The sequence below is a fragment of the Hibiscus syriacus genome, unplaced genomic scaffold (genome assembly GCF_006381635.1).
Source record: "Hibiscus syriacus cultivar Baekdansim isolate YM2019G1 unplaced genomic scaffold, ASM638163v2 tig00110160_pilon, whole genome shotgun sequence".
Taxonomy (NCBI): Eukaryota; Viridiplantae; Streptophyta; class Magnoliopsida; order Malvales; family Malvaceae; genus Hibiscus; species Hibiscus syriacus.
Genome location: NW_024062608.1, coordinates 6,079,560 through 6,087,974, shown reverse-complemented (window position 1 = coordinate 6,087,974; position 8,415 = coordinate 6,079,560). Strand labels below are relative to the sequence as shown.

Below are 8,415 nucleotides of genomic sequence, written 5' to 3'. Positions count from 1 at the left end.
CTTGAAAATTTACATAACAGGTGATGTCCTTGTCCTGTTCACATCCACTAATTTTTGGAGACAGTTGCTGATTATTACTGAGCTCAAAATTATTCTGTTTCTGAATTAGAAAACCCTCTGCACAAATGACATCTTCTTCCTTACCCGAATTCAACCATATACGTCTATTCCTTGTTCTTCTATACGCTCTAGTATAACTTGATTTTCCTCTCCTTCCATCAAGAGCACTTCTTATAGACAGACATTTAGAAACAGGAAATCCCAGCTTCCACTTTTTAGCACTCTTCATATTGAATTCATTGTTTTCTTCCTGTATCAGTTTTCCTTCCACTTGCTTACCAAGAACATTAATCTGATTTGCCTATACTCCCTCAATTTTATCCTCTATTACGATGCATCTTTCATTTTCATTTGATTCAAGAGGAGACTGAACCTTTGAATGAAATTTTGTCCCATCCCACTTCAATTTAACAGTAGGCCCAGCAGAAATTAATTTAGTAACTGGGGAATATGACTCCCAATTTGAGTCTGAATGGGTTGAACAACTCTGAACTCACGTAGCCCAAGCCCCGCATAATCCCTATTAGGACTTAATTCAAATTAAAATTGTCTGACATCCCATTAATATTGGGATGTGTGAGAGACTTTTTCCAGAGCATGTTCCCCACTTTCCACCATCTTACCCACTTTCTTGACTTTTGTGTAAGCACGTGCCTAACTTTGACCAAATTCCTTCAGCTGAGATTCCCCGTTTATCTTCTTCCTTCACTGCATCTCCTCCCTCATCTTCCTTTGAAAAATCAACACTGTAACCATTATTTGAATAGTTCTCCAACTCGACTCCATTCGCATCAACACTTACATTACACGACAGATCCAAATTAACTTTAACTTTAAAGGATCTACCATATGATCCCACAGTATAAATTCGGGTACATCGAACGGACTTGCTACCCTTAACAACACTGTTGCCGATGAGAGATCCTCTCTATTTCTTGTCTTCTCAGGGATGTTAACAAACTTTCCCAACCTTGCTGCAAGTTTTTCCAAGAAAGGTTCATTCCAGCTAAGAAGAGGTAAACCAACCAGCTCCACCAAGCAATATGCCAGAGGAACACCTTCTTCATTCAACACCAAAGCTAACCAGTCAAACCAGAAGCTTAACTTCTCCTGGAAACTCGACCACGCCTTTTCTAAATCTTCTTTTGAATTGAACACAATAATACTGGCATTCCTTACATATCCCCACCTTACTATTTTTACCTCAAAACCCTCCTTTGCCAAGGCCTTCATCACTACAGCAGGCTGTAAGTGATCTTTGATAACCCCTGTTAAGGACTTTTTCACCCAGCATGAATCTTGTGATGGGATGTGCATTTCCCATACATTCCTTACTCCATTCAAATTCATATTCTGACCTCCCCTATTTTCCATAATTTCATTAACCATCATACTTCTATTCTCCACATTCAAAACCTCCTTATACGTTCTACCATCCCTCAGACTTCGCTGTTTCTCCAGTTCAACCTGCTGCCTACCATCCTTCAGGCTTCTCGGATTCTCCAGTTCAACCTCTTGCCTCCCATTGTCCCCTCTAACTGACATAAATCCTTCCAACTGAACTCTATTTTCTTCTGTTGCTCTTTTCCTGCCCTTCCTGTACTTTGCAATCCCCACTGAGACTCTCTTCCCGTCGATCAACGTTCCATCAACATTCTGAACCGCTCTTCTACAGCCTTCCTCCTTATCATATTGCACAAAGGCAAACGTTGATGATTTATAATTTGGTTTGACCATTAAATTTGGAATAAAGACCCTCACGACTCTACCATAATGATTAAAAATCTCTCTTAACTCTGATCTATTAACTCTCTTACTAAGATTGTCGACAAATACAGTCCACTTCTCATCGGAGGATGAACGACCTCTCACACTGTCTCTCATTCTCCCCATCTTATCTGCTTCCACCATAATTACGGCTAACTGTTTCTGACCAGAATAATTCAACTTCAGTTATATTTAAAAATTACTAAAATGTTGCACGAACCACTTACTTCAGTGGTTAAAAGAACCATTGTTGTTTCTAGAGGTCACAGGTAAAGCACCATCAGTTGCAGCAGTTTCTAGAGGTCACGGGTTCAAGTATTTAGAATAAATATTATTTTGTAATTATACCTGCATATCAAATGAAAAGTAGTGGCAAGTAAAATAAAACTTTTAAAATAGTTATCATATATGCTATCTTCTAAAAAGAAAAAAAAACAACAAACTTTCTATTTTTTTCACTTTATTAATAAAAGAATATATTAGACTATAAAAGTAAGATGGTTAATTGCCTAAACTTTGTGTATATATAATATATACTAATATTTCATATATATAAATATCTTCAAATAAATAAATTTTTATATATTGAGCAAATAATAATATTTAATTAATATACATATAAATATACAATGTTAAAAAATAAAGAAAAAATGAATAAAAGAAGTTACAAGATATGGAAAGGAACATACCTTTCAAATTTGGATTCGACCATTCGTTAACAACAGTGTTCTATTTCAAATTGAGTTAAAAGCTTTTCTATCTCAAGCCAAAAGTTCTGTCTTTCTGTTGATTAAATGACTGGATAATGATGTTCATACCATGAGCTGTTTCAATTGGCACAAAATCAAAAGGTGTGTGATTAAATGCTGGATAATAATGTTCATACAATGTGTTGTTTCAATTGTCACAAAATCAAAAGGTGGGATTTAAAGAACGTCGTAGAAGTGGATGTCATTTAAAGTAACCATGCTTAGCTGCTACTTGATAGTACTCTGCGAGTAACTATACTAGTTATATAGTACTCTGCTAGTAACTATGCTAGTTATTGATAGTCTAAATCCTCTGGTGCTACAATCTCTACCTTTACAAGATTAGCATATTGTAGATTAATGTAGCTTCTAACAACTTAATCGGAAGGAGATGAGAAAAGAGGACATACAACAACACATCTCCTACTGGTTATGTAGAAAATGGCAAATACCACATAAACTCGAAGTGAAGAAATGCCTTTTTGTATCATAATATGCCACTTCAATCTAAATACTGGTATCATCTCAAATTTATATTGTTATAAATATGTACTACTAGCAATTTGATATTATTCCATATCTTCAATTTAGAAAATCAGAACTTTAAATAAATGCCAAATAGTTCAAACCGAAATCGAATACCTAAACTTGTTCATATAATTATATCTAGTAGTAACAAAAATTGAATCAAACAAGGATATATTTCCAATACTAACACCAAATACTGAAAGTTTTTTTAGAGAAATATTATCCGTAATAGTTACTTACAAAATTAAAGAATACTAGAGGCTAAGGTAACAAATTATCCGTCAGTAGTTCCAATGAAGTGAAGAAAACATCTACAAAAACCAACACTAAGAAATTCAATAGCTTAGCCTTACTTCGAAAGGAAAAATGGTCATTTAGCACCGAAACCCACCTTCTTGTGGGGACAAAACTTTAAGGGAAAAAAATAAGTGTTGAAAAGAAAACTTATGAATACAACACAAAATATTCATAAAAAAATATAAAACTTATGAATACAACACAAAATATTCATAAAAAATATAAAACTTATGAATACAACACAAAATATTCATAAAAAAAATATAACCGATAGAGCTAATCTACTCAGAAAACTTATGAATACAAAATATTGATACACGGTACAAATCATGCACCCTATTGAAAAAGAAATGTTCATTATTTTGACAAGTGTTCAATGACTAGAAATTGTATGTATTAAAAAATCTAGCATGACAATAAAGACAATTGTTACCACAATAATTTATACGGATTTTATTGCTTTATTGAAAGAAACAAGGATTATACTATGCACATTATCATCCTTAATAATGATGATTCTCCAGCAATGAAGGCATTAAATATAGTACGATTGCAAAACCAAGTGAAACGTTAATTTGCAAAGAGAAAAAAAAAAGAATATAAGAACTATGCGAAAACTTATTACCGTGACATAGTTTTCGCATCTCAGTGCAGACGAGGTAATCAAAGATCATTCAGTACAAAATGTTAAAATTGAAGCTATAGTGATATAATCATACAATTGATTTGTAGTGACCCAATCAAAACTAAAGAAGGCGAACCGTGCTAACACACTATTCAAAAAACTCCAAGAGATCATACTTTTTTTTCTAAACAAAATAGCGCGAATGAAAATTTTAAGAAGAATAATAGTAAAATTTACCTCGAGGCTAAAAAGCTAAATTGCTTTGAATCTAAAACGCACTCGCTATTCCATCTTAATTTAACCTGAAAATAGTCTAAAATGTCAACTCCTGTAGAGATCATTTTTAGAACAAAAAAGCAGAAAAAATAGGTTGCAATAAAGAGGAAGAAAATGATACAGATAGATTTTACAACAGCGTTTCTACCGTAGGTGTAAAACACTCCATTTATCCAGTCCATTGGCGAGAAAACATGTCAAAAACATATTATTGTATAATTGTTTTCAACAAAAAAGTACGCTTCACTCTTATGGATTTCTTTTCAGTCACTTTTTAGGTAACCAAACGGATTTAAAACAAAGTAACTACAAGACAAAGTTTTAAACCACCATCAGTAACAAATTCAGAATCGAAGCAAAATAACAGTTCGTAAAATTCACAAACTACAAAGTACTTTACAGAAAAAGAATCAGCATTCGCGTTTAAAGCTGAGAATGCAAGCTCAAAACTAAAATTAAAACAACAATATGATTATGCATGTTTCAGGTTAATCAAAAGAAGAACAAATAAAAGGAGAAAAATAGATGAAAATAGATCTGATTCAATTAAGGAGACGTATAAAATGACACCTGAAGAAGCTAGAAGCTGAAGAACGCGAAGCATGAACGAGAGAGAGAAAAAAATATCTGAATCAGTAGCCAATGAGAGATGAGGGGATTTCCTTCTTAAAAAACAAGTTAATGTGGGGGAGAATAAAAAAAGGCTGCCCCCACTAATCTGGTTCTTACGTAATTAATTAAATAGAAATTATTCATTAATCAAACATTTGTTAAAGCTCGAGTATTTTCTCGTTTATAATATGCGGGTTTTTGGAGACAGCCGTTGTTTCGTTTTCACCTGAAAACCGGCTAAGCGCTATATTAAGTTTCAGCAGCCGGTTTCCACGCCAATAAGTAATAAGCTTAAATTGTCCAAATTATATGTTTTTCTAAAATAAGTGTAAACTTTTTTTCAATTCGTCCGGAGTATAATGTTACCATTTTAGATGTACGAGTCATAATAGGTATTAAATTTCTTTGTTAAATGACACATTTTATGTTCAAATAATTTTGAAAATTTTTATTTAAATTTTAAATAAAAACTTAAAATTATATTTAATAAAACCTTCAAACTTTTCAAAATTCTTAAAAAAACTAAACATAGAAAACCCTAAATCTAATCTCATACCACCATCGTCCTTTACCATCGTCGTTATTATCGACTAAACCTCCCCCAACTGTGCCTACACATACGACCACCCACACGGTGAACAACCATTGAATTGCAATTTAAAGGGAGAACGATGATCACATTGGGGTGTTTGTCGATTTAAAGGGTTTTAGTGTTTAGTGAACGAAAGTGACAACAAGGGCAGCTACGATGGGTGGGTGATTTGGTCGACAGCGACATCAATGGTGGTGATCGACATTTGTAAGGAGGAATAAGGTTTTTTATTAAGCTAATGTGATTACAAAGTAGTATATGTTCTAAATATTCTCAACAATTTGACAGTGAACGCTCAATCACCCTATTAAAGTTGTCGGTGCTCGAACTCGTAACCTCTAACGATATATTTAACGACTGTTATAGCCTAGACACTTAAAGTTGTAATGTTTGTAATGTTAAGCACATAGTTGAATAAAAAAAATTAGGAACCTGTTTGGAAAAACTGGTATAGTTTGGACACTTATTTTCTCATTAAGCCTAAATTGTCACTTTCGTTTAAGTTTTGTTCACTTTTTTAATTAAATTCAAAAACATAACATTTGATCACTTTTGTTTTTATTTAATTAAGATTTAGTCACATTTATTTTTATTTAATTAAGATGTGGTCACTGATGGTTAACTGTCATTATATTTTTAATAGATTGTTGAAGTGACACGATGAATTTATAAAATTAAAAAGGATAAATTACACAAATTGTCACTAATGTGTGAGTAAGTTTTCGTTTCCCCCATTTAAGTTTCAAAAATAACAAACAGTTCCCTAAAATATCAAATAGGTCCTTAAACAATGATTCTATATATAATTTATTCCAAAAGATTTATAATTTTTCAATTATCATTCGAAATATTTAATTGATTCATGTCAAAAAAATTATTTCTAAATTTGTTTAAAATTTAAAAAGTATATATATATATATATATATATATATATATATATATATATATATATATATATATATAAATTGGAAAAATTAAAAAACTTTTGGGATAAATTAGATATAAAATCATTGTTCAATGACATATTTGATGGTTAGTGACCAATTTGTTACTTTTGAAATTTTAGTGGGAAAAATAAAAATTTACTCAAACATTATTAATCATTTATGTAGTTTACTTTTTTTTATTTTATAAATTCACTGTATCATGTTAGCAATTCACTAAAAGTCTAACGATAATTAATCATCAGTAACCACATTTTAATTAAATAAAAACGAAGATAATTAAATATAATATTTTTTTAATTTAGTGTGAGAAAATGTACAGAATTCAAACAACAATGATTAACCATATAGTTCACCCTAAAAAGAAAAGAGATTTACCTAAAAATTGTGTGAATAATATTTTTAAATTATTTAATAAAATAAACATGTTTTTTTATTAAAAATAGTATTAGTGATTAAAATAAAAAAAATCTAAAAAAAATAATTGTATAAATTTTAATTAATAATTAAATAATAGTATGATATTTAAGAGTTCAAATCAAATTTTTTATAATTATTTGATATTATCTTTAATTATAGTACTGATATAAGCGATAGAATTCAAAATATATATTTAATAGTTCAAAATCAATAAATTTGATTATTAAATTTTGAAATATGAAATCATTTAAATATTAATATTTTAAATATTTAAATAATCTTTTAAAAACATAATGAATATTTGAATATAATCGTACATGTGTGTCGTCGTTTAATTTACGTTTGTATTCATAAATATGCGTCTTTGACTTGTATGATGTTTTTTTCATAAAAGACATATAATCTAAATGGGTAATTTACACTAATCATCACTCTTTTCTATTTCACTTATTGTACTTTAAATTCGTTTAATTTCTTTACTAAATTTAACATTACATTTTTAGTCACTCAGCCGTTTTCTCATTAAACAACGTTATAAATGAGCTGTTATGTATATTCAAAATGACGTCATTTTAACGTTGTTAAATATTAACGGTTGAGTGACCAAAAATACTAATCATGTTAAATTTAGTGACGAAATTGAACGAATTTAAAGTATAATGAGTGAAATAGAGGAGAGAGAGTAAAGTTCAGTGATGATTGATGTAATTTACCTAATTTAAACAAATATGGTATTCCTTTTTTTCATTATAAAATGCGTTTAGTATATTATTTAAAATTAAATATTTAGTTATATTATTTAATAAATACAAATTTTAAAAAAATAATAGTGTTAAAGAAATAAAATAAATATAATGAAAAATGATTCATTAAGTGAAAATATGTAACTTTTTATACTTGTTTTCGTAGTCCATTAAAATATGAATAAGTTTTAAATAAAAAGACAACCGTACACTTATCATTGTTTACCATTAATTTTCTTTTTACTTTATTAAGATACTTTTACTTTTTAATTAAAAATAAAAATCACTTCAAAATTATAGTTTAATGTAATTTTATAAAAAGAAATGGAAATTCAGCTGAGATTTTTCAAATTATATGCAAGCAAACCAACAACGCAATGGTGGGCAAAAGAAATGGTGAGTACATGCCAGCAAAGGAGGATGAATGGTCTAGAGAACCACGAGAATTTTAGGCCAGTATCGTGTCGAATTGAAATAAGGGAAACTGAACACGTGTATTTTGAAGTCCCCTAAATCCACCGTGCCCCGTTTTTCTATTTGACCTTTCTTTTTGGAGTTTTGGAGGCATCAACTAGGGATTGTCTCATGAAAGGCTGATTAATATACAGTTAATATACGGTGTTACCGGATATATTATAATATATTTAATAAATTCGGTTTATTGCTACTGGAAATGTTGAGTAATAATAATGTAGTAAGTCTAAATCATGAAGAAATATTAAAAAATTTGGCAACCGGCAAACTTAGCTTGTCGGTTTGTGTCGATACAAATGAAAAATATATCGCTCCATAGCAATATTAC

The 8,415-nt window shown here is 30.1% G+C and overlaps 1 long non-coding RNA gene across 2 annotated transcripts; it reads right to left on the bottom strand.

Annotated features, from left to right (window-relative positions):
- Nucleotides 1–4,047: 4,047 nt before the first annotated feature.
- On the bottom strand, nt 4,048–4,903 carry LOC120216459. 2 transcript variants are annotated; one of them, XR_005525057.1, is made up of 3 exons: nt 4,873–4,903; nt 4,437–4,608; nt 4,048–4,328 (listed from the first exon to the last, which is right to left on the bottom strand). It is a non-coding gene; the product is annotated as an uncharacterized LOC120216459 (long non-coding RNA). The 2 variants fall into 2 exon arrangements; XR_005525058.1 differs by having other exon boundaries at nt 4,440–4,608.
- Between the last annotated feature and the right edge of the window lie 3,512 nt (nt 4,904–8,415).